Source organism: Hippopotamus amphibius, chromosome X (assembly GCF_030028045.1).
Source record: "Hippopotamus amphibius kiboko isolate mHipAmp2 chromosome X, mHipAmp2.hap2, whole genome shotgun sequence".
NCBI classification, from domain to species: domain Eukaryota; kingdom Metazoa; phylum Chordata; class Mammalia; order Artiodactyla; family Hippopotamidae; genus Hippopotamus; species Hippopotamus amphibius.
The window spans coordinates 2,213,921-2,221,304 of record NC_080203.1 but is presented as its reverse complement, the minus strand read 5'-3'; the positions used below and the strand labels follow the sequence as shown (position 1 = coordinate 2,221,304).

The 7,384-nt window shown below is 56.1% G+C and overlaps 1 pseudogene; it reads right to left on the bottom strand.

Moving 5' to 3' along the window:
• Positions 1–6,687, bottom strand: LOC130842227 (olfactory receptor 1D2-like; annotated as a pseudogene).
• Between the last annotated feature and the right edge of the window lie 697 nt (positions 6,688–7,384).

The following is a 7,384-nucleotide window of genomic DNA, read 5'->3' as shown; positions in this document are numbered from 1 at the left end:
CGGCAGGGTGGGTCCGCGCAGCCCTTTGAGGGGCCCCCGGCTCCTTCCTCAACCCGTGCGTCTACTGCCACCTGGTGACGGGAGCCGCCCATGGCAGCTTTTGTTCTCTTGAGAAGGGACTCCCCCACAAGCAGGTGAGGATGCCATCACTTCTCTGATGACGTTCCTCAGCTAGAAAATGGGGATATGATGGCGTCTCCATCACAGGATGTTTTGGACGTTGAGTCATTACACATACGCACTCAAAAGAGTGCCTGCTCAGCACACAACGGAACGCTCCATTACTTGTGACGTGGTAAGAATTCACGGGGCCGTCAGGGTTTGAGGCGCATCTCGAAAGACATATAGAATGAATGGAAAATTAAGTGCTCGCGCAGGCAGGCTGTCCCCCCGCGGCCTGACACACGAGAGTCGCTCAGGGAGGAGTGGCGGAATGAGCAGATGAACGCGAGGACAGCAGAGATTCGGGGCCGAGCTGGACCCCTGACTTGGGCAGAACACATCCGTGTCCTGGACGGTCCGCTCCCACCTGAAGGCAAGGAGAAGAAAAGGCATCTTTGTCTTGCTGTCACCAGGACCAGACCCTTCTCCAGCCCAGGAGGCGCCTCAGGGCCCCCTCCACGTCCTCGTTGCTCAGACTGTAAATGAAAGCGCGGAGCATGGGAGCCACCGCCGCATACAGCGCCGTGGCCACTGAGTCCTCGGCTGCGCAGGAGGACGAGGGTCACAGGTTCGCCCCAAATAGGGTCCCGTGGAACAATGACGCCACGGCCAGGTGGGGACTGCAAGTGGAGAAGGCTTTCAGCTTGCCCTGCGAAGACCGAAGTCTCAGGATGGCTGAGAAAATGCGCACGTAGGAGACAGAAATAAAGAGGAAGGGAGTGACAGACAGACAGCGCCCCCCGCGCTGTAAACCACCAACTCGCCGATGCGGATATCTGAGCAGGAGCGCTTCAGCAAGGCGCACAGCTCGCAGAAGATGTGGTGGATTCTGACACTTGCGCGGAATGACAGGCTACTCGCGAGGAGGGTGAGGGTCAGGGATAGATGTTTGTGACCGCCAGAGCCACAGACAGAGATGTGATGCAGAATTTGGGGCTCCTGGGTGTGGTGGAGTGGAGAGGGTGACCGACGGCTACAACTCTGTCATAGGCCATCACTGCCGAGAGGACACTGTCCAGCTCTGCAAACACAATTAGGAAGTACATCTGCGTGAGGCATGCTGCATAGGGGATGGCTTGGCTCTGGGTTTGGATGTTTAGCAGCATCTTTGGTACCATGGCGGAGGTGAAGCAGATGTCCACGCGGGACAGGGTGGCTATGAAGCAGTACACGGGGGTGTGGAGGCTGGAGACGGAGCTGATGGCCAGAACGATGAGCAGGTTCCCCACCACAGCGACCAGGTACGTGCACAGGAACAGACAGAAGAGGAGGGGCTGATGTTCAGGCACCTCGGACAGGCCCAGGAGGAGGAATTCCGAGATGACGGTTGGGTCGCCTCTCACCATGGCTTCTGGTTTCTGTCGATATGCACTGAAAACACATCCGTCCACAAGGCCAGAGGCAGTCTGGGGTAACATGCACCACAACCTTCCTCGGTGGCTAAAACCGTACTTGTGACATTTGGGGAAGGAACTCCAGACTGGGGCAGCAACGACAAGACTCACTCGTCGTGGGGCTGTCTGGTCGCCACAGAATGCAGGAGGGGCGAGCTGAGGCTTTCCTTGTGACTCAGCTTGGGCGGGCGCTCCGCCTGCTTCCCTGGGAGGAAAGAAGAACCGGCCAGAGAAGAAGACAGAGAGACCTGAACGCGAGGCCTGGTTTGGGGAGAGTGGCTGGAGACAGCAAGGGCAGTTGAGTTGTCAAGGTGAGACCGCTGGTTGGACCCCTGAGGGCCTTTGTGTTTTATCCAGGTAAGAGTCTGGGTGATGGCCACTAGGAACAATTCTTTCTCTGTGTGCACACGTGAGAATGAGAGAGAGAGAGAGAGAGAGAGAGAGAGAGAGAGTGTCCTTAGACAGATCTACTTCACAGGCGTATACACAGACATATCTATTCACGTGTATATATTCGCACAAAGATTCACGAAATGGTGTTCACCAGAACGCTCACCAACAGTGGTGATCTCTGGGGGGGGGGGTGAAATCTTTACTTCCACCTTTCTTTCAATGATAAACATGTATCGGTTTCCCAGACTATTCTCTTGGATGTTATCGAGGCTTTCAGGCGGTGTCTGTGATGGACTCGCTTTGGGGCACAAGCACAGTTAGGGGTTCAAGGCTCACGAGGCCTTGTCACACATAAGGGCATGTCTAAGAAGTTATGTCCCTGTGACTTTGTCTCTCCTTCTCAAGTCCATGTCATGGAACCCACAAAGGCTAAATGCTCGTGTGGCGTGACGCCACTAGATAGACAGATCTACACTCACCAACCTGAAATCCAGATGAACTGGGAAACTAAGGGGGCTTCCTAGGTGGCGCAGTGGTTAAGAATCCACCTGCCAATGCAGGGGACACGGGTTCAATCCCTGCTCCAGGAAGATCCCACGTGTCGCGGAGCAAGTAAGCCCGTGTGCCACAACTATTGAGCCCGTTTGCCGCAACTATTCAGCCCGTGAGCCACAACTATTGAGACCGTGTGCCACGACTATTGAGCCCATGAGCCACAACGATGAGCCCGTGTGCCACAACTACTGAAGCCCATGCGGCCAGAGCCCGTGCTCCGCAACAGGAGCAGCCACGACAATGAGGAGCCCATGCACCACAACGAAGAGTAGCCCCCGCTCGCCACAACTAGAGAAAGTCTGCGTGCATCAATGAAGACCCAACACAGCCAATAAATACTAAATAAAAACTTTTTAATTAAAAAAATAAAATAAAAACTGACTAAAGTATTTTAAAAAACTAAGAATCTGATTTTAAAATATTGACTCAAGAACAGGCAGGTGATGAGCAAGCAAACACTCCCGGAAGACACTGGAAACGATCTCACAGACCTGCACCTAAAAATAAGCACGTGCTTTTAATCCCGTTGATTTTAAGAGAAAATTCTTTCAGTTCATCAGGTTTTCAACTCACGAGTCCCCTACCTAATTGCCAAGACTTTACAAGGGAAGGAATGACATCTGCCTGATTCACCACTGAATCAAGCTGGCCTCAAGCCAGCATGACACTGAAACCAAAATCCGGTGACAACAGCATACACACAGAAGAATAATGAGGCAAAAATCTTCAATAGATTCAAAACCGGTGCAGCAGTATTGAAGGGATAAGGCACCAAGTAGGAACATAAGGACGACTGATACCATGACATCTATTCAGGTAAATAATCACACAAATTGGTGGGAAAGGAAAACTATATTATAAATCTCTATTGGAGGCTACAATGGCACTTGTAAAATCTGACATTCCTGCTGGATTTTTAAAATCCATAGTGAGACTGGAATCAAAGCCTCATCTCAAAGCACCACAGCATGGACGTCCTTTCCCTCAACCCAAATGCCTCGTCCAAACCCCTCCCCTCAGACCCCAACCTTCACTGGGTGCTCTGGAACTCATCGTTTGTAATCAGTCTCTTCTCAAAGCATCCCTCTACCTCCCACCATAAAGAAGGCCCAGCTCTGCACCCTGCAGACGCTACCTTCTGCAGCCCTCTCCAAGGTACACATCTTTTCTTATCACACCCCTGTACCTATACCTCAGGGTCAGGAGGCACGATCAGTGGCCTCTCCTCACTCCCAGTGCTACTTTTCAGCACGGGGTTTCCTCTCCTCTTTAAAAAGAAAGCCCAAGAGTGACATCCGCAAAAACAGCAGAAGCTGGACTTCCAAGGGCCTGTCCCTCCACAGAAACAATGAGATGTTTAGCAAAAATGGTCACCATCAATGTTGTCAGAGCTCACGAATATAATCAAATGTTCCCAGTGACCAAAGAAGAAAAAGATGACTTCAACACAGGAGAACTTTCTGGTGTTTGAATTTTAGCCTTGCCCGCACACCCCTCCCCAGTACAGCAGCAGGCTGCGTTCCCCGTGTGATACTTGGCTCCAGAGAAGAGAAGAGCAGACTTCTTTCCCAAGGAACTGGGTTTGTCTGTTTGGACCTATCTGGGGATTCTCTGACACAGGACACCGGCCTTTATCTCACCTAACTCAACTCTCTCAGGGCAGAAAAGCAGCTAAGAGCCTGTTCCTTGAAAACAATGAACAAGCGGCAGCCTCTTGGGGCAAAAACAAAATTACAGCCGGGGCAAACAATAGACACACCAAAGGCCTTGGAGGAAAAACTGGGGAAGGTCACCTTTGGAAATATTGGCTTTGAAAAGCTCCTGCTTGTGATGGGGAATCCAGAAAGTCATATGCATGCCCAGGGCTGGATACACTCTCACAAAAGACCTGACGATAGATACCGTAACACTATCATTTCACCTCCGGGGGTTATTTAGGCTCCGAAAAGCATAAGGAATGAAGGCTAAGGCAGAGTTGCGGCTAAGCATTGAAGGAGTGCCCCAACACAGAGCCAATCGACAGAGCCCAGGAGAGTAGCTTATGCTTCATTTTCTTTCTTTATTTCTTTTTTTTTGTCTCTGAGTGTTTAAGGAAATCTCTCTCAAACCAACTAACTGACCAAAAGCGGAAAGAACAGAAAATTCAGAGAGCACACATGATAAAACGTAATTTTTGGAAAACAGTTTCGAAAACTCACCAAACCAATCAGCAACCACAACTCAGAGAAAGCAACAAAACAAACCCTGAAGAGTGGGAAGAATCCAATTTCCACATTAACCACATTATAATACTCAAGATGGCCAGCTTTCAATGAAAAATTAAGAGGCATGCACAGAAACAAGTGAATACAGCCCATTCACAGGATGAAAAGAAGTTAGCAGAAAATGTTCATGACGAAGCACAGGTATTGGACTTCCTAGAGAAAGACTAAATTAACTTTCTGAAATCTGTTCAAAAAGCTACAGCAAAGCAGGAGAAAAATGTCTCAACAGACAGACAGCCCACCTGCCTGGTGTGTGACTGCAGAGCAGGTGGGCAGGGAAGACAGACGCGCGGGCTTCAGGACCGGATTCCTGGCTGGAGTCGGGAATGGAAGGGGTGGACCGCAGGGCCCTGCGAGCCCTGAGCCTGGAGGGCTCACCAGGGGGCCCGCGGGCAGCTGCGGAGGGAGACGCGGCCCAAGCCCTGAGCCCTGGGGCCCTGGGGCCCTGGGATGCTCAGAGGCGGCAGAGGAGGGGGGCCGGGCCCCTCCCCACGTGCCCAGGGCCCTGGAGGGGAGGGAGGCGCTGAGGCCCGAGGGAGGGGGGCGCTCTCGCCGGGGAGGGGGTGCGGAGCGGGAGGCGGGGAGCGGGGGGGGGAGGGGGGGGGGGCGTTGGCCGGGGGGAGCCGCCGCCTCGAGGGCCCAGCTCGGGGCCTGCTCCCCCAGGTTCTCACCGCTCTGGACCTGGACGCCTCTTGCCGGAAGCAGAAGCTGCGCCAGAAGCTGGAACAGATCATCGGCCTCGTGTCCAGCAACAGCTAAGGGTGGCGGACCCGGTGAGGAGGGGGCTTCTCAGTCCCGAGCCGTCCCCCCGTCCCGGGGCGGGGGGGGGGGGTCTCCCGCCTGGGTCGCGGGGCTGAGCCCTGGATCGGGTGGCACGGGAGAGGTCACCCGGCCGAGATGCCCCCGGCACACCTGGGCCCCCGTCATGAGTGCCTTGCTTTGGGCCCTGCGTGGGGAGGGGGTGCCCAGACCAAGCCCCCACCCCCGGCATCAGCAATACCCCCGCCCTCCCGGCCTCGCGCCCGGGGCTCGTGATCGCCCCGACCTCCTTCCTGTTTATACCCCAAGCACCTATTTATTTAATTTATCTCCCCTCACCGCCTCCATCTGTACATACGCGGCCCCCCCGCCCCCCGGAGGTTGCCGGCCTCCCTCGGCTCTCCTCGAGCCCTCCTCCCGGCTCCCCTGGAACGTGGTCAGCCGTGGCCTAGCCCCTGGCCCCTCGCCCTGGCCCTGGCTGGCCCCAGCCATCCCGAGGAGGGGGCCTCGCACCTGCGGCACTGGGGGCGGGTGAGGCACGGAAGCCGCCCTCAGACTGTGGCTCTGCCAAGGGGTCCCCCTGCGGCCGCCACAGCAGTCCCCCGCCCCGGGCTTCCCGGGCGGGGACTGCACCCCCTCCCAGGGCCCTGTTGCCTCCGAGCGCCCGGAGAGCTGGAAGCAGGCTCCCGCCAGGGCCTGAGCTGGGCCTGGGGGCCCCCAGCTCTCCTTCTCCGGGCCCTACCGCCAAACCTCCTCCGCGTGGTCTGCGCGCCCGGGCCCCGCCTCCTCCGCTGCCCTGTCCTGCACCCGCCCCGAGGGGCAGAGGCGGCAGTGCCTTCCTCCTTTGTTCTTCCCACTCCCTGGAGGAACCTGGCCCCGGCCCGCGCTCCTGGAAACCCACTTCACCCGCCCCCCCGGCCCCCCTGTGGCTTTTCTTTTTTCTTTCTGCATGCGGTTTTCTTTGCCCATGTAATCTTTTTCCTAATTAAATGTTGGGAAGTGGAGTCGGTGTGTGGCTTTGTCCTCGGGGCAGGTGGCCGTCCCCTGAACGTGGAGGCAGGTGGGGGGGCTGCCGGACCCTGCGTGGGCTGGACGCCCTTGACGGGAGGAAGGGTGACTCGCTGCAGGGCTGCTGAGGATTTGAGGAGGTCCGGGGCCATGTCCAATCCATCAGCGAGTCCCGGTGGCTCCACGTTCGAGACACCTGCAGAATCTGCGCCCTTCTCCCCACCTCCACGGCCCCCAAGGAGTCCAAGCCGCCCTTGTCTCTTGCCTGGATGCCCGTCTCCCCGTTGCTGCCCTGGCCGCCCTCGGCCTCTCCTCAACGTGGGAGGCACTGGGACCCTGTTAAGATACACGGTGGACCTTGTCCCCACTCTGTTCAAAACCGGCCAGGGCTTCGTGGCCCCCACACGCCTTCGTACCTGCCGACTCTTTACTGCCCCGCGTGCGCTGCCATCATTGCGCTCCTACCTCCCTCTTAGCCCACACACACCTGTTAAAGGAGTCCGGGTGGGGAGAAAGCGGGACGCAATTTTAAACAGAGTGGCCGGGAATGCTTTTCGGGTGAGCCAGGTGGATCCCCAGAGGAAGAGGGCTCCAGTCTGGAGAGCACCAGCGCAAAGGCCCTGATGCAGGAGTCGGCCTGGCGTGTTTTGGTTTGGTTTGGTTTGGTTTTTAAATATTCATTCATTTAGCTGCGCCAGGTCTTAGTTGCGGCACGTGGGACCTTTTTAGTTGCGTCATCTTTTAGTTGCACACGCGGGATCTAGCTCCCTGACCAGGGATCAAACCCGGGTCCCCTGCTAGGAGCACAGAGTCTTAGCCACTGGGCCACCAGCAAAGTCCCCGGCCTGG